The 22960-nt window shown below is 40.9% G+C and overlaps 1 protein-coding gene and 1 pseudogene across 1 annotated transcript in view; one reads left to right on the top strand and one right to left on the bottom strand.

The window, feature by feature from the left end:
• Positions 1–22960, top strand: part of PRKN (parkin RBR E3 ubiquitin protein ligase) — a 1304782-nt gene that overhangs the window by 819290 nt on the left and 462532 nt on the right. The gene's annotated exons all lie outside the window — the stretch shown is intronic.
• Positions 21592–22465, bottom strand: LOC128585895 (major prion protein-like; annotated as a pseudogene).

Below are 22960 nucleotides of genomic sequence, written 5' to 3'. Positions count from 1 at the left end.
GGTTGCTAGAGGAATGGAGCTGAGGCTGGGATTTGATGCTCAAAGGATGCTTGAGGATCATGAAGAATATGGTCCAATTTGGGGAATGACAGGTCTACACCAGCGGTTCTCCACTGTCACAATGTATTGGGATCAACTGGGAAAATAATGTAAATACAGTTGCCCAGCCCCAACTCCTGGAAAAGCTAACTTTGTCGGATATAACCAGAACAACTGGCAGGGATTGAAAGCCATTGGCATATGGTGTAGCCACAGGAAGAGAAGGTGAAGTAGAGAGGAGGGCAAGACCATCTAGTGTGAGGGAAAAAACAGAGAGAGGTCGGTTTGGGCGGATGAATGTTTTACGTGAATATTCTGGTCATAAAGCATCGTAACAAAGTAGTGTTACAAAGTAAGAAAATGTTCCCAGTGCACAGTAAGGGGAAGCGCTGCACACAGTGGTAACCCAGAGGGGTGAGGGTAAGCTCTAGCCCTCAGCCGCTCTCTGCTGATAGTGCAGGGAGGTAAGTCCCGGGAAGGGCCACAGGCTGCCGCTGCGGAGTCCTGACATTCATGTTTGAATGGCATCTACCAATCAGGCAAAGATTTTTCTTGAAATTGAAATCTGAGTAATAAATCTCGTTGTTAATGTGAAGCAATTTTAGAAGGTAGGTTATTATTGCATTTTTAACTAATAGGTTCCAAATGCATGGAAACATTTCATTTGAAAGATTTTTTTTTATTTCAGAATATTAAAGGGTACATGTATTTGGTTACATGAATTGCTTTCGTATAGTCCAAGTCCAAGTTACAAGTGTGCCCATCACCTGGTTGTGTGTATCCTACCTGTTAGCACAAACTTTTAGTTCCATGCTTTTTAAATGGTACAGATACATGTATTTTCATAACGGGCACAATTTTTAAAAAAAAAAACCATAAAGCAATGAAAATATTTCCAGATACCTATGTTTATAGTGCTTGCTCTGAAGTCTAAGTTCTTTTTTAAAAAATGTTTCTGTACCTGGTTAAAATTGCATCTCTCCTAATAGAATGCAATAACTATTTTTTTCCCTAAAATATCTTATACTTTGCACTTCTACTGGCAGTCATTTGATGCCACAGAAAGCCCACATGGCACTTACATGCAAAATGTTAAAACTGCTCCCTTTATAAAGCATTGCTATCTGCTGGAAAATTTTCTTTGGAATAAAGACTCATAAGTTAGTAAATTATGAATCATATGCATGTAATGTAAATGGTGGCCCCTATAATGTTTAATGCATCATATATACAATCGTATGTGGTGGCTTTGAAAAGATTAGCAAGTTTAGTAAAGGAAAAGTGAATAACTCTACGTACTTCAAAGGGTTTTTTTGGTCCCTCTCCCCAACAAGATCTCCATCTATTACCCAGGCTGGATTGCAGTGGTGTAATCATGGCTCATTGTAACCTTGAATGTCTGGGTTCAAGAGAACCTCTTGCCTCAGCTTCCTTCTTGTAGCTGTGTGTCTGCAGGCACACACTAGCACTCAGCTAATGCTTTAAATTTTTTTGTAGAGATAGGTGTCTCATTGCATTGCCCAGGCTGGTCTGGAACTCCTACCTTCATGCCTGACCCTTCCAAAGTGCTGGGGCCACCAGTATTTTAATCACTCCCTATTTTGTTCGAACTAAGTGGAAAGTCTACTATATTATAGAAGTCTTGTTTTTATAGAATTATTGACCTTGGTGACACCTGTAGCACTTTTTTACTTCCATCTTCAATTTCTTTGCTCAGCGTGTTTCCTGTAAATCATACGATGAATGAATTCTCTTTCAGCACTTCCTCTGTTACTGTTTTGATTAAATCTTTTTCTCTATCAAGATAGCTCCCTCCATCAGTTCTTAATCACCCAATATAACCATTAAATAATATTTTTTAATCCAGGAAACTACTTGTTTTGAGACCGTATTTTGTTAACAGTGCAACTCTACTTAATGGCTTACAAAAATAAGGTTCTCCTGTACTTCATTATTGGAAGAGGATATAAAAATAGTACAAGCTGACATGTGAGAAAACATATATATCCAACTGTATAGCAAACCACCTGTACTGTATTTAACATTTGCTTCTTCAAATTTCCATATGTCTTTCAACGGCAGTTTCTGGCAAAGAAAGGTATTCTAATCTATTACCTTATTGTTTTCTTCATAAGATTTCAATCATTTTCTGTTGCAGGAGGAAAAAATGTTTCCCTAAAGTTTGTAGCTTTTCTTCTTTCTCTATTTAAAGATCCAAACAAAATAAAACAAGAAACTCAAAAGAGACTTCTAGATTTAAACTTCATGAAAGCCTGCCTTCACATTTTCAGTGCTCAGCTTTTAATTACGGTTTCACATAAATACTAGCTAAAATCTCAAGTACTTACTCCCTTAGATTGAGATTTATTATTAATGATAGTGGATGTAAATCTATACTTCATATAATCATTTATCCCTGTAAGTTAAAAATTTAATTATTCTTTTTTCCATAATAATGTGATACATGAATAGAACATACATGAATTAGAATGTACTCAGCTTTCTCATTTTCTTGCTTACATTATTAGTATTGTTTCAGTGTTTTGCAGTTTCTTTGCAGGAAACTATTTAAAGCACTTGTGGTGAGAAGATTCACTTCGTTAAACCTTAGAGACACATGTCGCTCAATTCTGCAAGTACAAACCATGATTAGATGGCACAGTAGTTGGGAAGAAACAGATCTGCCACCTTCTCTGGGAAGGGAGCCTGCTGCCCCCACACACTGTGCACGTGTGGGGGACAGACCGCATGAAGGACAGAGCCAGTTTCATCTGCATGGTGAATATCAGTAAAAATTATGTATAGAGATTCTCATTTTTTCTTGTATGCCAATAAGTTAATTCAGAGAATGTTAGTCTACAGAAGGGCTTGGCCTTCTTTTTATAGGATGGACAACTAAACTATCAAGTGAAACCTCCTGCATTGTCTCTGTAAATCTAAGTAGAAGCCAATTGCCTCAGCTCAGACCAGTGCCTCTGGTTATTTGATGTGCACTCAGATGCACTGGGCACTGAAGCAGCACGCATTGTAGCTGCAGCAGGCCTCAGGTGGAACCTGAGAGTATGCATTCCTGATAAGCTTCTAGTTAACACAGTTGCAACTGGTCTGCAAAACATTTATGAGTGGCAGAAGTATCGACCAATGCTCTATAAACTATGGTTAATGTTTTTTGTGAATAAAGTTTTATTGGAACACTCATTTATGTATCCTCTAGTGCTATTCTCTGCTGCAGTGACAGGATTGAGTGGTTGTGACAGAGACCTCAGAACCTGTAGGATTTCAATAAGTTTATTATAAAACCCTGGCATAAAAGCTTCCCTTGCTCAGCCAATAAATGTAAATTTCATATATAGATCTACACGTGGATAACCATCTGTCTAGATTCATGGAATCCTGTAGATTCAGAAGAAGTGCAAGAACTAATTTCATTGAATCATGTGATCAGCTAAACTATAAGAGCATTCTCTTATGAGTAGATTAGCTATTTCAAAGAAATTATAGAAAGCAAGAATAATGAAAATAAATTACTTGAAAAAAGAATTTTCATTAGTATTAAAATCTTGTAGTCAAAATAGAGCCTTCACAAAGTTGCATATCCAGCATTTTAGGGTCACATAAAGTAAAGTGAATATGTGGGGCAATTGAGTTGAATTATATTAAATACAGTTGGATTTAATATCCTTTGCTAGCTAAATATGTCACAGTAGAATTTTAAAAGGAAAGTAAGCTGCAAAATTCATTCAGTTCATAGCAGCGGTCTGCTGAGTATTGTCATAGATTTTGAAATTTCATTTTCATGCTATATAAACTCACAGACCTACTTAACTGGTGGAGTTAGTTGATAATATTCATCTTCACAAAAATTACTGCACTGGAAACATACCAATGCACCTAAAAACATGAACATCTTATTTCATCAATGCATTTTTCATGAAGCTGTAAAATACATTAGATGATAATTCAGGGCCTTTGTGCCATGTGAGAAACAAACCCCAGAATGAGTGGAGCTAGAATAGCCAGGTAACTAAATGCCAGTTAATTGAATGTTAGATGTAATGTCACTTTCTGTTCACTCCATTGAGTTTTCAGGAGTACAGAAGGGAAATGATTTTTCATTATTCTATGTAAGCCGCTTCAGTGTTTTCTGATACTACTAATAGGTAAATGTTGGTAACCAGTCTGCAGTGTTGTGGTTCAGATGTTACATTTGTGAAACACGGTAACATCAAAATTTAGGAAATTTACTTTATTCATTTATGATTCTCTACCAAAAATATTTGTAAATCTTTTGGTTAAATATTAATTACACTCTATCCCCCCCAATCTCTATTTCTTCATATGTAAGGCAGGTTTTAAAGGTATATGAATACATATTCAGAGTTATTTCTTAATTCAGCCTTGCCAGTTTTCATATATTTACTTTGGTACAGAACTGAGAGGAAATAGTTAAAACACGTATGACTCCAGTGACTACACCCTCTCCTATAGTTATTATTATAAAACTTGAGAAGACTTAGGTTGATCTTTATTTACTTTAAAATCCAAACTCAGGGGCAGCGCCTGTGGCTCAGTGAGTAGGGCGCCGGCCCCATATGCCGAGAGTGGAGGGTTCAAACCCGGCCCCAGCCAAACTGCAACCAAAAAATAGCCGGGCGTTGTGGCGGGCACCTGTAGTCCCAGCTTCTCGGGAGGCTGAGGCAAGAGAATCGCTTAAGCCCAGGAGTTGGAGGTTGCTGTGAGCTGTGTGATACCACAGCACTCTACCGAGGGCCATAAAGTGAGACTCTGCCTCTAAAAAAAAAAAAAAAAAAAAAAAAACCCAAACTCAGAATCCCTCTGAACTGGGACAACTGATAAAAAGCTGACTGGAACAGGCAGAGATTATTCCCTGCTGGGAAACCTGGAAAGAGGCTGCCTCCTCCCCTAGGGGCTCTCTGCCCCCTCTTGCCCTAGGACTCTTGCCGCCCCCTCCCTCCAAGGGCTCTCTGCCCCTCCCCCCAAGGGCTCTCTGCCTCCTCCCCTAGGGGCTCTCTGCCCCCTCCCCCAGGACTCTCTGCCTCTCACACCTTCCCTAGTGAGGCCAAGCGGCCTGTTGATGCTTGGAGGTGGGGCCCTCCATCCTCATCAGGCTCTGTGTGTTTATAGCTTTGACAGAAACTATACCCTTTCACCTGTGGGGAAAATGCTAGTGTGACAACACAGAACGAAAAGGCACAAATGAAAAGGAAGGAAACCATGTGATCCTCTTACCTGCATAGAGATGAGAAGTGCTGAGCTGGAGTTCCACGGCTTAGGCATCTTTTGTTATGTTTTTGTGTCTAATTTTATGTTTCCTGTTTCCGTCTAAGAATTAAGGCAATTAACAGGGCTCTCTACGGCTATTCTGTAGAATCTGCTAACTACATGGGTGATTGTTCACCCACCAACAGTCATATTTTGAAGCCCAGGGAGGGTGGAATGGACCATTAGGTCGGTTTCAGATTCCCAGCTCTGCTTTCTAGTATTCCTGTACGAGCTGGCCTGCTGCCCTAATCCTCAGCATCGGAAAGGAAAAGGACATGGGCCAGGTGTTCCAGAACATCTTGGAAACTCACAGGAAAGCCAATAAGCCTTAGGAGACAAAGGAGCAAAGATGTCCAGGCTGTCTGTTTTCAGTGGATCTTTGAGCCTGATGTCTTTATCTATAAAGTGGGACAGTTATCTGTAGTCCTCCCCTCTCCATTGCATTGTCATGGGGCTCTACTCTAAGGAGGCACTAAACATATTCTGTAAAGGAGAGCCCTATTCTAAGAGACAATAAAGTTTAAAGACAAAGTTTTCCACTTTTGTAAGACTGTTGTTGGCTGAGTGTAGAACATCAGATCCTCCTGGAGCTTCCATTTTGCAGAGCCGCTCCCTGTTTTCCAGGCCTCTTCCCTCACGCAAGCAGGAAGCTGTACTTGCACTTGCGTCCAAAGAATCAGGTCATTTGTGAGGACTGTGAAGGACTCTGCTCTGAGCCTCTTGGCCCCACTCTGGGAGGCACACTGGGCTGACCAGAAAGATCAGTCCCCGGCACGAGCATCTCCTTTTCCTGATGCCGTAGTTTACACATAGATCCCCCTCTGAGTATTACCTGTTCTGCAGAGCAAAGGGGGACAAAAGCTTCCTGCTCCTCTGAAAACAATACAGTTACTGCTGGCAAGCGGGGATTGGATTCCAGCATCTGTGTCTGTTTTCAACAGCTGCCTGACTGCTGCTGCGTCTCCGAATAGGGAGCCCTCAGGATGCCAGGTGCACTCCCAACACCTGCTTTCCAGTGAAACTCGTTTGGAGTACTTACCAGAATGTGGTCGGAGCCCTGAGGAAGGGGTGGAGGGCAGAAGATGGGCGGGGCATCGATGAGACCCTGCTCTCTACTTTTTAGATGCTCTAGTGCCGTTTAAAGGTTTGGTTTCTGTATGAAATATTTATTTAAAAAGCAAGTTTTCAAATTGGAGGAAAGGTCTGTGTAACTGTTTTTCTCTTCTCAAAGTACTGTTTGAAGTAACTAATCAGGTGTTAAAAGGGGGAAACAATCACATAGGTTCTTAGAATCCTAAATATCTGGCTGAATCTAAAGGATTTCCTGGACACTTTTTCAGAACAAGTGCCACTGCTCTTTCTGGCTGTCCTAAAACACAGATTAGGTGTCTTTTGTTTTTTCCACGATCTCTACTGACTCTTCAATGGAAACAAAAGTAGGGGAAAGTAAGTTAATGTCCAGGAAGGGTGTTTTTCTCATGCAATACTGGGCTGGAGAAATATACATGGCCCTCCTTCTGAACAGGTGATGCCTTTGCCTGGCCCATGGGGACTGAGACCCAGAGTACTCCAGCCTCCCACCATCCATCCTGTGAGCCAGTGCTCGGCCCAGGCATGAGACTGCAGCCACACTGGCTTTCCGAAGACACATATTAAAAATGCCCAGATGTCTCACTTATAGAGAAAAATCCCCTAACTCTAGTGTCATGTGAAGAAAAAGATAGACATGCAGAGATCTTTATCACTGATTATATAAATTACCCATGTACTGGGTGGCGCCTGTGGCTCAAAGGAGTACAGCTCTGGTCCCATATACTGGAGATGGCAGGTTCAAACCCAGCCCCAGCCAAAAACTGAAAAAATAAAATAAAATAAAATTACCCAAGTTCTGACATTTTCCGAAATGAAGACAAATATGATCCTATCTCTCAGTGCTATGGAGCTCTACATTTATGCTCTAAATGTACATGTTTAAAAATATAATTATGTAAGGATGGCCAGAAATGGAAATTTTTATGATATATCCTAGAACATGTTATCTAACAAAGAAAAACACATGCATCGTATACATATGCCATGCGGCATACAGGATTTTTATTTCATGAATGATGTTTTTGCTTTTAAAATATAAAATATTGAAATTCATTGTCTATTATCATTTTAATAGAATATTTTAGAGATAGCAGTAACTACATATAACACTGCCATGAATGTGTTCTTCTAAAATTAACCACGAAAAAAGCACAAATTCGGTACATTTCCATCCCCAGCTACTGTTTACACTGCATGTAGTACCAGACTCCAAGCTTCTCTCCTGAGGAACCATATATTTTGACAGAATTTCCTTTATCCTGTACACTTTCCTCCACTTCTAATGTGCATATGCCGAAAATGTAGACAAGAGAAGAAAATGGCAAGCTGTTGCTATCTCCATACCCTGCAGATTTGAAACAAAAAAGAAAGGCTTTAACATAGATTGTAATTATGTAAAATGGTATGATTTTACTTTGATTACCTAAAATAATAATTAGAAAGGTTGAAAATGAAAAAAAGTCTCCATTATGATAGTTTTCAAAGTGTGGGTTCATATTACTAAGTTTGTAACTTTAAAACAGTACGCTGTTCACTTTCGTAAGTCTCTGGTGCAGAAAAGACTGACCCTTAATTTCCTAGAAATGTCATTGTGACCAAACTACCAGGGGACGGCCCACTTCTGGTCTGCATTTTTGTCACTTGCTTATCTTCCTGCAAAGTTAAAGATGTGGCTTCAATATTCTCAAGTCCTTCAACCCATGATTGATTCTATGCAATGAGAACAGCTTTTGGTATTTTGCAAGATAGCACAGCTAGTTAGCGGTTTGTTCCTAAGTGAACTTAATGGAAAATCACTTATTGAGCTTTGAAAAATACAGACTGTAAACAGAAACTCTAATGATGTGGATTAAGTAAAGTTTGGAGTAGAGCATGGAAATCTGTACTTTAAATACATCCCTGGGCTATCAAAAGGAAAATATTAAGTGTTGGTGAGGGTATGGAGCCACTGGAATGTTCAAACACTTCTGAACTCTCAAACTCTTAACAAATTTATTCTTCTATCTACCAAAGATGAATATCTGTATGCCTATAACCTTGGATTCCACTTGTAACTATATACCCACTAGAAATTCATCCATATCCTCACCAAAGATGCCAAGAATGTTCATAGGAGCACCATTCAAATAGCCAAAGAATGGAAAGCTCTCAAATACATTCATCAGTAGTAAGATGGGCAAATAAAATATAGTGCACTTGTTCTTTTGGATACTATCCAGCAAGGCTGGCTTCATGTGCACATGGCTATGAGTTGCCAGGGGGCCCCGCACCACAAGGACCCCATTCGTGGTTTAATGCTCTGCTGTCACCATCTAGTAATGCTCAATTATTAAGCAGTGGGATCTGTATTTTCATTCTGTAAGGGCCCCTGGGAATGGGTGGCTGCCCTTACCCTGTAAAGTGAATCTCGCTCAGTGTTGCATGAGAAAAGTCAAACGCAAAATAATACATAGTGTATGATTTTAAGAAGAAGGAAAAACTACTCTTTACTGTTGGAAATCAGAATGGTAGTTGGCTTTGAGGTGAGAGGGGATATGATAGGAATTTCCCACAGAAACCTTTTGGGGGGGGTTGTAATATTTTATTTCTTGATATGGCTACTGGTTATATAAGTGGGTTTTCATTTTGAGATTTTATTAATAGAACATTTATGATTTGTAAATATTTCTATATATTTGAGGTCTGACAATTAAGTTTGTAAATTTTCAACTGTGTGCTTGAGTTAGCAATGCTGTACAAACAGCTCAGTAAGGTTTCCTAGACTTGGTATTTTGGAGTTGCACAGCCGTGTTTATGTCGATGTGTGGCGGTGTCTTGCTGAGTGGCGATCATTATTGTTGTTGCATGTTTTTGTGTGCTGTTGCAACACTCATTGTAAGACCTTGACCTCCTATGTTATACTTCATTGGCACAATACCTTTGAAAAATTCTCCTATGTTGATTTCAACATGAAAATGGACTGGAGCAACTGGTCTGGTCTAGTAAGGAAATAAATTTCATTTAGATTTGATGAAACATTGGTCTTCCCAGACATTGAGCCTTTCGTTTCACCATGCGCTCCATCTGTGTTAAGAATCCATGCCTCTTAGTCACTGAAACCAGGCAGGAGAGAGAACATGGTTGACCCAACCTTGTTTCAGCACTTCTAGAAAATGCCTCAAAGTTCGTGCCACTGCTCTGGCTCAGCTGTCTCAAGTCTCTTTTATATGAAATGGACGCCCTTGCCTTCTCGCAGCAGGAGCCACTCCTGTATATGTGGGGTACATAACCAGCTATGGGGACAGGGGGCAGATTCCATGGACGTTAAAAGGCCTTTCCACCTTCTAGCCATTCCTAGCAAGCTGGCAGGTGCTTCCAATTCTGTCCTCAGTCACCTTCAGTGAAAGCTCTTATTCAAATGCAAATATGTCTTCTTAGTCTTTATCAGCCCTTAATCCTGCTTATAGGCCATAAGGAAGGCCTGAATGGTGAATTTCTGAGAGGTATTTCTCTGGAGGGGTCATGGGAGACAATGATGAGGCTGTTAAGGTCAGGACAGTCTGCAGTGGGGGCCACTTCACAGCAGAGGGCACTCTCCTCGCCCAGGAGCATTGAGATGGGTGGCTGAGGGCCAGAGCAGGGCTGTCACAGTTTCCTTCTCTGGAGTCACAATGTGCACGCCTGAGTCAGAAGTGAAGGTTCAGAAATATAAAGGACTTAAAAAAGAGTCCCTATGCGCGTGGGCAGGTTGGGGACGCTTCACAGGACCTGGCATCCACCTGTCTGCACCCCTTTTTCTCCCTCAGTGGGACTCGCGTTTGATCTGAGGCAGATCCTAAGGTTTCCTCTCTGTTCCTCAGGAGTCTCACCACCGTTGTATTTTGTGCTTCTAGTTATTTCTCGTGACTTTATTTGTTCCGTGCTAATGTAGTTTCCAGACGGTTCACAGTATAATTCATACCTCATGATATCTAATTCCAGATTAAAAATGTTCCAAACGCGAAGAGAGGAAGAGAATTTCTGGGTGTAGGAGAGACAGTTTCTACCAACAAGGACCCAGAATGGCCAGTCTGGGAAGTCTCCAGAGGTGCTGCCTTGAGGGAAGGGCGAGCACCGAATGTGCTGGGCTGGGGCTGGGGCTTTTAGGGAGTCGGCACAGAATTCATTGAGAACTTGCTTTTCCTCATCCTGGATTTTCAGCTGATTCATTTTATCGATCACCCTTTCCAAGCTCTCTGGTTTATCACCAGTGCATTTCCTGTCCAATAACCAGTATCATGCAGGCTCACATACGGTTTTTTTTAAAAGGTAATCACTATATTTCTTATAACCATCAGTTCACAATTTGACTACCGATTGTGAAGGCTTTGTGTTAACCCTTAGGAGAATAGCTCTATTTGAGACACTAAGAGGTGAAAAATGCAGGCAGGGCATCTTCCCTCTCAGGATTTGGCAGTGTAGGAGGGGAGTGTGAGAGTTTGGGCTCCCAGGAAGCGAGTCCTGAGGCAGAGGGCTCTAGTGATACTACTTTGTTACAGTGCTTAGGCCCAGCACGCGGGACAGAGGGACAAGGGGAACAGGGCAGGGAAAGTGAGAACGCCCTCGGGAACTGGCCACTGCTAAAGGCAACTGATGGAAGGGAGGGTGGATTAAATAAACATCGGGGTAGCAGGAAATGCCCTGTGGCAGTGTGACCTGAAGAGCCAGCCCAGGAGGCGCGTGCCGAGGCTGCCGTGCCCACCTAGCCAGAGCTCAGGCAGAGCTGAGCACGGAGGACCCATGTGGAGTGAGAGGTGTGTCTGACTTGGGCGTTAAGGCCAAGTTGACAGGTTTGCTCGTTGGTACTAATGGACTTATTTCCTTGTAATGTTTGCGTATGTAACAATGGAGTTATCTATAGTGTTTTGCAAAAATTAAATGAGGTAATTATTAAAGTGCCCTGCTTGGGCTTTGTGTGTAGAAGATAGTTAGTGAATGCTGCGGAAACTGGAGAAATGCAAAGTGACAGAAATGTCCAACAGAGTCCCCAGAGGGCTTGGGTTCTTCGTTTCTCACAGCACAGGGTGATCAAGTATGGAAGGGGTTATCAGATAACTCAGTGAGTTAGCGAACCTGCGCACACACCTCGCGCTCTGTCTTTTCCAGGCGGCCCCTGGAGACCCCTCCGGCCCCGCTGTGCAGTGACTCGGGCTGCGCCCTTGCATCACCTCGTACGTTTGTCTGTCTGCTTTCTCTCTCCCCCCTCACTAGGGTGTAGGCCAGCTGGCAAAAATCTATGGTCAGTCAGAAGACATTGAAATGTTTGATTATGTAACAATGAAGTTATCTATTCTATAGATTTTTGCAAAAATTAAATGAGATAACTATGAAAACATGGTTTTCTCTCTGAAGGACCTTTCTGAACAGACCCCGTGATAGGATTTTCACTTTGAACTCGTTTAATGACTGCACCAAAAGTTCCATGTGTGTTTTTTTTTTTTTTTTTCTGTCAGAGATTCTGGGGCCATCTCACCACACCTGAGATGTTTATACCTCTAATGATATAAGATAATTATCATTCTGTGAGAATGTGTATTTTCCAAGAAAGAAATGATTAAAATATTTTGCAGGAAAATCCATGGCTTATGGAACCCCCCAGAAATGTTTTGCAACTTATAAATGTAACAGTGTGTCTGTCTCGGCCTCTCTCCCCTTTTCCTTCTCTGTCTCCTGCCACCGTCTCTGACTCACGCCAGTGGGTGATCACTCTAAATCCATCTCCCCAGAAAAACCCCTTTGGCATTCTTCCCCTCATCTCTCATTTGGGGAAAAGGAGCGTTCCGTGATTCCCATGTTGAGTTCCCAAAGTTCTCCAGTTCCCTCTAGAAACATCCTTCACCATGAGACCTACCGCTCATGCTCATTGTGAGAATTAAAGCACAGGGTGTTCGTGAAAGCACTTAGCACTGTCCCTGGCACCTAGTATACCATCAGTAATTAATAGTCATCAATTAATAATGAATCATTTCTTCCTTACTGCCTTTCCTTACTGCCAGCAGGATTTTCAAGTGGCTCTACTAATATCTTTTCTCTGTAATTAAAATAAAATATCGATAGCCCTCTGATCATGAAACATTTAAAATGCCCTTTTTTGGTCAAGAGGTAAATAAATCTCGCTAAACTTATACTGTTGGCAAGACTGACTCATGCCAAAAAAAGGCAACAGTGGCATAAATAATTCTAAAAAGAAGAGCATGGGATAATGCTGTGCAGTGTGTTTGATTTGGAAATGTGGGAGATGATATAATGCAAGATTCATTTGCATAGTTACGTGTGGCCCAATACAGAATTAGTTCACGTATCTGACAGCATATAAAGTTAAAGGATGTTCAAACACAATCATCTCCTTTTCTTGGTGGCCCAGAACACTTGAAACCTGTATCATTAATTTGGCAGTAAATCACGTGCTGAGCTGTGAGGACTTCTGACTGTCATTTGCCTTTTACCACTTGTCTCCCAAATCCAGCTGCAGGCACTCTGGACACAGTCTAATATCTTAACGTTAGAAAATTGTTCCCCCCAAACCTAGTATATACCCATATACGTGGTTGGCATTTTATTTTTGTTTGTACATAATAAATGTTCAATATCTATGTTTATTGATTAACTAATAAAGGAAGAAATGGAATGAAATGAGCTTAAATCTTGTGAAATCAGCCCAGAAGCTGAATCTCCCCATGTGCACAGAGTTTGTCCTGGCATGTGAGCCATCCTTAACTTCTCCCGTTCACAGAAGCTTGTGGATCTCCCCAGTATGCAGAACTGCGGTCTGCCCAGGGAGGAACGCGGTCATTAAGTTGGCAGGAAACGTAAGAGAGAAGGCAGCTGGGGAGCCCTTCCAAAGGCAGGATCCACGGGGCATGGGGCGGGGGCACAAGGATGGTGCCAGTATGTCTTGAGTACAAGAAACACAAGTCTCTTGACAGAAAGGGAAGAGTCTGGATTAAAGCATGGAGACAGTGACTTCTAGGTGGTACATCTAGTTTTAAGGATGTTTAAGATAAAATAGAAACAATTATATTAAAGATTACAATCATCATAAGGTTAATTTCTTCTTAGGCTTTATCTTCACGAATACGTGTAACACAGTGCTCTTAGAACCCTGTCTGTGTCTTGGCCACCTCCTTATTTGTTAATGTTTTCTTTCATAGCATGTTCTACTTAAGAAAAGTATGAAAATGTGGTTCGGTCCCAGTGAGCTTCACATTACTATATATAGACTATTTACTATGCTATTGGTAAGGCATGTGAATGCTAGACAGTAAAACTCAAAACAAATGTAATTGTAATTATATTGCACTATAAAATACAGCCCGTCAGTCTAAATCACTATAAGCTGGTGCCTGCTACAAGGGCCTAATCTTGCCAAGTGCTTTTGATAACAGCAAGACATAGGCTTATATACATCCGAATATTCTTTTCCTCCTTGTAATTGGACTTCTCTGATGCATAATTTATACTCTACTTTGATTTTATATTTCTTAGCTTTCTCAAAAGGCTGCTCAGTGATGACATGCTACAAATAATTGACAAGCCTAAAGATTGTACTTTTCTACAAATGCCCTGCACTCTCAGGACAAATTAAGAGCAAAGCACCCATTTTAAATTGTAGCAGTCATCTCTTAATTTGAGATCTTGCCTGTTATAATTGTATATACCCTAAGTAAAACAGTAATAAACAGGTACTTACTTAGGCAAAGCAGGGAGAACTTGTGAACAAGGATGGAATAATCTTAATGATGGAAATGACCTTAGAAATTTTGTAATTCATTTCAATTATTTTACAAGTGAGAAACTGTAATTAAGGGATTTTCCAGAAAATTACTAGCAGGTTAAGGATTAACTGAGACTAATATTCTTGGCTTTAACTTTTGTGTGTCATTACAATGCCAGACAGACAAAATGCTTTACTCTGGCAAGCATTTACCTATTTATGTAATTAATCTAAACAGACATCATCATTACCATCATTTTCTTTTATTCACACCATTATCTTTTCGTGTCTTCAAGCACCTACTTTTCCATAACTTTGTTCTAGACCAGAGGTCAGCAAACTGTAGCCCTCCCACCAAACATGGCCAAGTGCCCATTTTTGTACAGCCCATGAATAGTTCAGGGTATATTTTAAATTATTAAAAAGTTGTAAAAAATATTTTTAAAGAATAATATTCTGTGATGCATAAATATTATTTGAAATTTAACCTTCAGAGCCTATAAATTAAATTTCATCAGAATAGTACCGATTTGGTTAGTTGTAACAGAGACTGTGCAGTCCCCACACTGTCAAGTGTTTACTGGATAGCTTGTTCTAGGTGTTTTACAGAAAAAAAAAAAAAAAAAAAGAAAATATTACATTAAGAATAAAGATATATTTTTTAAGAGTTTCTAGTCTCAGTTTGCAAGATGGAGAATTGCCCTATGGTATAGAACAGATACAAATACCATAAAGAATGGCAAATAGTGGGCGGCACCTGTGGCTCAAGGAGTAGGGCGCTGGCCTCATATACCAGGGGTGGAGGGTTCAAGTCCAGCCCCAGCCAAAACTGCAAAAAAAAAAAAAGGTAAATAGAAACATGTGTGCCTTGTACAGATGATAAAATAAAGGATGGCTCAGAACCAGGATAAAAATCAAGGCCTTCACATGGGCCCCAGTACTGATTATGTACCAGTCCCCATTTGGAAGGGAAGTCTGGTCAGCAGGGAAGCCACTCAAGAGTTAGTTAAGTCTTTGTCATCCCTGTCCTCCCCTTGGACGCAGCCAGCCTAGGAGGGAACACAGAGGCCTTTCCCGGACTGTGAGCTATTCCAAAGGTAAAGCTGCCACCAGCTCCGCCTATCCTCTCTCCACTCCCTGCACCCAGGGGTGGCCGTCCTGTAGAAGGTGTTCAAGCACACCTTATGTACTGTGCTTTGTTTCACTGCACTGCGCAGACGCTGTGCTTTTACAAACTGAAGGTTTGCAGCAGCCCTGCGTCTTTCAGACCCTGTGCTCACCACTGTCTCCTGTCACATTCATTATTATTGCATCTGTTAATGTGATCTGTGGTCAGTAATCTATTTTTTTTTTCAATTCCATGCTCAGGGACTTTACATTTTATCATTCAAAAATATATTGCAGTTTTCTTTTTCTAAACACAGTGCTTCTTTTTGATCCTTAAATAGTAATTAATGTAAGGTTGAACCATGGAGGATATTTTTTTAAAGAATGAAAAATGTTCTGCTAATTATGAGGGCGATCAGTGATCCTTGATGCTACCACTATAACTGGGGGCATCACAAACAGCACCCCTGGATGAGGGCACTTAACCGATAAACGTGGTATGTGTTGTGACTGTTCTACGGACTGACTGTCCCTCCATCTTTCTGCCTGTGGTTGGCCTTCTGTATTCCCTGAGACACAGCAATATTGAAATTAGGCCAATTAAAACCTAGAAATGATTAAAACTCAGTGTGGAAGGCATGTCGAGAGTGGAGATAGACTAAAGTCTAGGCCTCTTGTGCCAAACAACCAACTTGTGAATGCACAGGAAAAATCTTGAAGGAAATTAAACGTGCTACTCCAGTGAACAGACAAATGAGAAGAAAGTGAAACAGGCTCACTGAGAAAATGGAGAAAGTTTGAGTGATCTGGATAGAACAAAAGAGTCACACCATTTCCTTAAATCAAAGCTTAATCCAGAGCCAGGGTATAACTACCTTCAATTTTATAAGGCTGAGAGAGGTGAGGAAGCTGCAGAAGAAAAGTTTGAAGCTAGCTGAGCCTGGGTCATGGGATTTAAGGAAAGAAGCCGTCTTGGTAATATAAACCTGCAAGGTCAAGTAAGTGCTAATCTACAAGTTACAGTGTAGGATGGAGGATAGGGTTAAAAGAGTTAGGATAGGAGGCTGGGTGCAGTGCTTGTAATCCCAGCGCTCTGGGAGGCTGAGGCAGATGGATTGCCTGAACTCAGGAGTTCAAGACCAGCCTAAGCCAGAGTGAGATCCCATCTCTAAAAAAATAGCCAGGCATTGTGGTGGGCACCTGCAGTCCCAGCTACTTAGGAGGCTGAGGCAGGAGTTTGAGGTTGCTGTGAACTATGACACCACAGCACTCTACCAAGTGTGACAGAATGAGACTCTGTCTCATAAAAAAAAAAAAAAAAAGAGGATAGGGTTAAAAGAGTTAAGATGCTAAGGACAGAATTATACTAAGCCCTTAGCTCTACTATAGACTGTTATAAGATGAGCCATGTTCAGTTTATTTTCTTAGCAGGTGAATTATACCATAGTAGTAGTATTGCCATTATCATTGCTTTTTAAATATTACAAACATTTTTCTTGGCATACAGTTGTTTTTATCACTGTGGTAATACCATATTTTAGGCCCAGTTCCAGGCCCTCAGACACTTAGACATGCTAGAAAGCTGAGACTGACTGAATGAGCATAACCAAGGGAACCTTAAAATGGGACCCGCAGGTAAGAATTAGGCGTGTTTTTGTTAACTCCTATCACTAGACACACAAAACATACACATGCTCACTTGTAAGGGACTGACACATGGGAAGAGAGAGGTATGCAACTAGCACTTAGGCCCGTTTATTGTTGCCCTGCATGACCTGGGTTTTTGGCGAGTGCTCCAAAGCATGGTGAACTTCCATGTAAGAAACTTGGGCGAGAAGCCTCACTTAGTCTGGCTCATCAAACAGTACAGCTGCACCTAAGTAATTAAAAGGCACAACCAAGCAATTACCTATTCCACAGAGCTGCCTCTGTGCCTCCAGCCCTGCATCAGGGTCCCTAAGAGAAGCACAGTGTTCCTCCTCCTCTGTGGGGAGCAGGAATTAGAGTGAGGCAGAGCGAATCTCCCTGCCAACAGAAAGAACATCTCACCCAGGAGAATGCCATTTCAGGCTCACTCTGAAACACAGTGTTCACGGGCTGCATTAGCATTTAGAAAGGAGGCATTCGGCAAGCACAAGTCTCCGAGTCTCACTAGCTGATCCTGCCTGGATGGTGAGGACTGACTGTAGCTCATCAGGGTCCTTTCAGCCAAGTGGAGTGTCCACTTTTCATATAAAGTGATGGAGTACTACTGAATTCTAAACGTTTAGAGAACTTGACAGTGACCTCACAATGAATGCTATCTGATTGTCCATAAATATAGAACCAATGTTAAATATTTCTATCACACCACCCCCTAGCCGTGTATAGACAATCAGAACTCCAGCCACAGTTTTGCTGCATATGCCGTGTCTATGTGATTACAGGGTCTGAACGGTTATTCTCGGGGTCTCCTAGGAGATCACTGAAGCAAAGGGAACCCTGGCCAACATCTCTTACTTGTGGTCAGTTTTCAAAAGGAATCAGGTACCTTGTCAACTGTCTTTGGTGATTGGCAAACTCTTTGTTCTTTTGTTCCTTTATTAGTTCCTGCTTTATACATTCCTTTTGGGAATCTCAAGTATGAGAAAGAATGATGGCATTATATTCTTAAATTCAATTCACAAGTTTCAGATCTGTGGCCATTTGACAGACATTGGCTACTGAGTGTCTTGGCACAAACTTGATAATCGATGCTGTGACAAACTTGCTTAACTGACACCGGGCAGCTATTTAACACTTACTTGGCTGTGAAAGTCATGAATGGTGCAATATCCATGAAGTTCTATCTTTTCCTTTATAACTTCTCACCTGGCAATAAACTCAAATTCACTGAAATGATCATCACCTGGAGTCACTTGGATTACTGTTAACAAACCAGACAGAAGAAACACGGCAGGTGTGGAAATGGTGGTATTAATTACGCACCAACGTTGTTATTTTTCAAACCGAGTTTGCTAGAACAATTTACACCAATGTTTTGCTCATGTGAGCTATGTCTAAAAATGTTAAAATCAAACAGATGCATTTAATAGATATAGACATCCGCACACACTTGCACACATACCTAATATACACATGCTGGGTAGCAAATGTGTGCCTTTTGAAAAATTTCTTTGAAATAAGAACAAAGAGATTATCTCGTGTTCCTTTCAGAATAGGACACACCTGTTCATCAATGGGTGTACTATGTCTCAGCCAGGGCTGGCGGGCTAGGATCCATGTACTAAATCCAGCCTACCACCTGTTTTATAAATAAAGTTTTACTGGAACACAGCCCTACTCATATGTGTTATCTGTGGCTGCCTTCACACTACCGTGGCAGAGCTGGGTGATTCTGATAGAGAATGTATGGTTCAGGAAGTCAAAAGACTTCTTCTCTGATCCTTAAATGTTAACCCCCAGTCCAAGCAAATGCATATTAGTAGTGGCAGTGACCCTGAAGACATTCTGACCTTTAGGAAGAAGTATGTTTTCAGAATTCATATAGACTTTAGTTTGTATAAACTCCAGTATTTTAGTGCTTGGGAGCTTTTATTTTATGTTCTTGAGCAGGGAGAAAGGAGAAAAAAGAAATAGGCGAGTAATTTTTGTATTCCAACACAACTAAAAAGAAACGAAGTAGTTCAGAATTTTAGAACAAGAATAATTTATTTTATTTTTTTTCCTTTTTTTTCTTTTTATTGTTGGGGATTCATCGAGGGTGCAATAAGCCAGGTTACACTGATTGCATTTGTTAGGTAAAGTCCCTCTTGCAATCATGTCTTGCCCCCAGAAATCATAAGACACAATGATCAATTATACTGTGATTACCCTCTGGGGACAAGGAAATGTGTACCTGTAAAAATATATTGTAATTTACCCTATATCATCAGTTGTAGTTGCCCTTTAAAATTGTAAGGAAGTCCACTTTAAAAAAAAGACACACTTAGAATGTATATCTTCTAAAAATTGAAATACAATGTTATGAATGTACATGAAAGACTAAAAAACCCATTGAATCAAATTACAAAATGCTTATATCAACACCTTTAAACACAGTCCTGCTGAAACTCTACAGGAGATACAGTTCATCTTCTCTCTTACTCTGGGGAATTACTGAGACAGAGAGACAGAGAGGCCTTGAATTGTACTAATGCTTTTCCAGCATCTTCTAAGCAGCAGGAAATTTTTTCTTCTGGTCTGTTAATTTGATGCACATACATTTTCTGATGTTAACCTATTATTACATCCTTGGAGTAAACCCCATTTGATTCTGTTTTTTTTTTTCAAGGTACACTTTATTCAGTTAGATACGTATTAAAGATTTTTATGTCTCTATTCTTATGTGAAATTGGCCCCCAATTTTCTTTTCCTATTGGGGATGGAGGTTATATTAGTCTCATAAAATAAGTTAGGTTGTTTTCATTATTTGAGACAACTCGTGTAAAATAAAGATGATCTGTTAAATGTTATTATAATGGGAAAAATCCAATAAAGTAAAAAAGGGTGTGGGGAAAAAAGGAAATTAAATTTGAGCTTACCGTGTATCATAAAGTTATTGTCAGTGTGAAAGTGAATAATAATAAAAAACTGATTCAATCAACAGGTAAGGATTAGCCTTCTCTGGAGTATTCTTATCAACTCCGTGATGTCATAAGGAATGGTGATTTACATATGTGTGCAATAAGAAAATGAATTGAAGATTATAGAAATATTAAGTCAGTTTTAGTAGTTATGATTCCTTTCCATATTCTATTTTTTTTTGCTCATCTCAGCTTCTGTTTAATTTCAGTCGATATTAAACATTTATAAATTCTTTATACAACAAAACAAGAACATGCAAAGTTACAAATATAGAAAATATAAAGTACATGCATACTTCAAAGACCAGTTAATGTGACCATTTGGATTCTTATATAAAACTATTCAGTGCACACTGTAAGCCTAAAGACCACGCAAAAGGGTTTTTCCCATGTTAAGTATTTAGTACCTTACAAAAACAGTTAATGCAATAGATTTTTAAGATGTTAACTGTTCTAAACAAAACTCGTAAGTTTGTCATGTGCAATATATATTTTATACATATATTTTTTACATAGAATACCTGCACGGTGCAAGCCAATGACATCACAGAATCAAAATATGTATCTGCTGGGTGACGGCGTTAAACAATCCAGGGAATAATAATTTTACCTTACTTAAAAAAACATTAACAGATTTTCCACTTCGAACACATCCTAATTCTATCACTCCAACCCAAGATATTTTTAGATTGTCTCCCTATCCTTTGATTCAAAAGCCAATTACAGAAACTAATGACTTGGCTTGCTCTGGTTTTTGACAATGATGCAGAAAGGTAAGCACTTCCTTTCTCTGTACACCAATCATTACACAATCCTCTATGATGACTGTGATTTTACAACTGCAGCTTTCTGCTATGTTAAAACCTCCTGGTTTCACCCACACAACGTTTAAATCACTCCGGCTTCCAGGCAGATGAGCAAAGGGGATTTGCCTTCAGTGTCTAGAAGGCGATATAATTTTTTGCTGTCTTAATTATCTATAGTTTATGCTACTAAAGAAAAGAATGCCATGTACCTCTAGAAAGAGAGGGTTCCTCCAAGTGCACCACTCCCAAAGGTTGGCTTTTTCGGTCCCGGAAGCCTGTCATGTATGTTTCTGCTATTCACATGTCATGTTACTCAGTCCCTATGAAAGTGTCCTCTGGCCAGAGGGCTAGAGTTGCACCAGTATATGTGGCCTTGATGCAACAACTCCCAAGTACTACAAAAGTCGAAACATCACTGTAGTTCTCTGCAGACACAGAGCACGTGCTCCAGAGGGCTAAGCCTGCACCTGTGAGTTAAGTTGTTCTAGTTCTGTTTTTTTTAAATGAGTATTATGCGACCTCTTTCTAAATTTGGCAGAAACGCTGTCCAGTTTTCTTAAAATGGATGAGATAATTTTTCTAAACTGCTATGAAATCACTGCTAAGATGGAGCATTAGTGTACTGAGCTCTAATCACTGAAAAATCCAGAGGTATTCAGGCAAAGGTATTTGAAGAGTGTTTCAAGATTTATTTTATTCCCAACCTGGTGCACCAGACCAAAAATAAGCCTAGTGTTAACCAATGGTTATTTGCTGTTATATTCTTATTGGCCCAGAATTAGCAATGGCCCACAAAGGACTCCATCAAAAGGGGGCTGGAATAAAGAGCATCCCGGGTCCTCTCAACATTTTCCAGTGCTCGTCAGTGCCAAGGGGATTTGTTAGTCTAAGGGGGCCAAAGAAGCAAGAATGAGCAAGAAAAAGGCTGCAGGTGGATACCCCCTCCCTCAACCTGGGAAAAAAGATGAAGATGGTGAAGACAGGAAGACCTTCCTCATCCCACAATCAGGAAGATGAGGAAGGCGATGAGGAGGATCACGGGTGGGGAAGAGAAGAGGACCACGCTCAAGCCTCTCTGGTATGCAGCCTGGTACTCCCTCTGGTACTGGGTGACACATCTGCTCAACCATGCGCTCCATTATCTTCCCGTCCGTCTCGGTGAACTTCTCCCCTTTGCTGGTGGTGGTGACTGTGCTGCTTGATGGTGATGTTGATGCAGTCATGCACAAAGTTGTTCTGGTTGCTATACTGATCCACCGGCCTGTAGTACACTTGGCTAGGGTAACGGTTCGTGTTTTCACGATAGTAACGGTCCTCATAGTCATTGCCGAAGTGGATGAGGGGCCTGCTCATGGCACTCCCCAGCATGTAGCCGCCAAGGCCACCTACCACTGCCCCAGCCACGGCTGCACATGCCTTGTGCTTCATGCTAGTTTTGGGCTTACTGGGCTTGTTCCATTGATTGGGTGCCTCCTTGACCCCCAGCCACCACCACCATGAGGCTATCCCCAGCTGCCACCATGGGGCTGTCCCCAGCCACCACCATGAGGCTGGCCCCAACCGCCACCACCCTGGGGTGGGTAGCGGTTGCCTCCAGGGCTGCCTTGCCCTGGGTATCTGCTCCCCCCAGTGTTCCAGGCTCCAGGCTTCGGTCGCTTCTTGCAGAGGCCAATGTCACTCCATGTGGCCACAAAGAGAACCAGCATCCAGCAGCCAAGTCGCACCATTGTGACTGACCTGCCTGGGTCGCCAGCACAGGAGAAGCAGCTCACGGCGCCGTGGCTGTCAGCGACTGGTGCAGAGGGCAGGCCACGCCCCTTTCCATATTCTAAATGAAGGAGGAAGCTGTAAGAGTAGGGATTTGGAAATTAAAGAAATAAGGATAAATTATTTGTTTGATATGTGTTTATAACATTTTCAATCGCCTCCTATGAACCAGGGTTTCTTAAATCTGGCACCATGTTAGATTCACTTAGAGAAGTCCCATAAATATAATTGCTCAAACCCTGCCCAGGCCATAGCAGAAAGAATTTCTGGGGTAGAGAACAGTCATCTGAGTTTTTACAAAGCTTCCCTGATGGTTCTGGTGAAGGTTAATAACCACTTTTCTAGATGTAATGAAAGGATATTGGAATTGTTTCATTGGTTTCAAGAGAATAGCTGTAAGGAACAAGAGAAAGCTCAAGGAATAAATTAATCAAGATGTTGTGGCTGCTTTTTAGAATGAGAGTCTTTTATTTATTTTTCACTATTCTTAAGAACCCTTAACCAAAGTTTATGCACAGGGAAGTGCACCA

The sequence above is a fragment of the Nycticebus coucang genome, chromosome 5, assembly GCF_027406575.1.
Source record: "Nycticebus coucang isolate mNycCou1 chromosome 5, mNycCou1.pri, whole genome shotgun sequence".
Taxonomy (NCBI): domain Eukaryota; kingdom Metazoa; phylum Chordata; class Mammalia; order Primates; family Lorisidae; genus Nycticebus; species Nycticebus coucang.
The sequence above is the reverse complement of the archived record's forward strand: the minus strand, read 5'-3'. Positions and strand labels throughout refer to the sequence as shown.